Below are 432 nucleotides of genomic sequence, written 5' to 3' on the forward strand. Positions count from 1 at the left end.
ATACATTACATTTTAGAGGATATTAAGTGTTCTACAAATACCATGGGGGTTGTTGTTTCAGGTCCTTTTGAGTGGGAATGGGGATAAGTTGTTAAAGATGCTTGGAACTGTTGTGTGGTCTCCATATGGATGTAAGGGTGTTAATCAGTTCGGTTCTGGTGTATACAATTTGTACGATTTGATGCAAGATTTTTTAGGTGAAACCAAAACCGAACCATTTAGTAAACGGTTTCATAGATTAAGACTGAAACATTTCAGTTTAAATGATTTTGAACGATTTTCTTATGTTTTTTAATTTTTTATCTAAACAACTTCTTTACCTTTAAAATTTGTAATGAAATTGATGTAAATTGTAACATTGAATTGAATTGTTTTTTGTTATATGCTTTTATTAATAGTTATTTGATGTAAACTTTTTTTTTTATTGAAATG

The sequence above is a fragment of the Macadamia integrifolia genome, chromosome 2, assembly GCF_013358625.1.
Source record: "Macadamia integrifolia cultivar HAES 741 chromosome 2, SCU_Mint_v3, whole genome shotgun sequence".
Taxonomy (NCBI): Eukaryota; Viridiplantae; Streptophyta; class Magnoliopsida; order Proteales; family Proteaceae; genus Macadamia; species Macadamia integrifolia.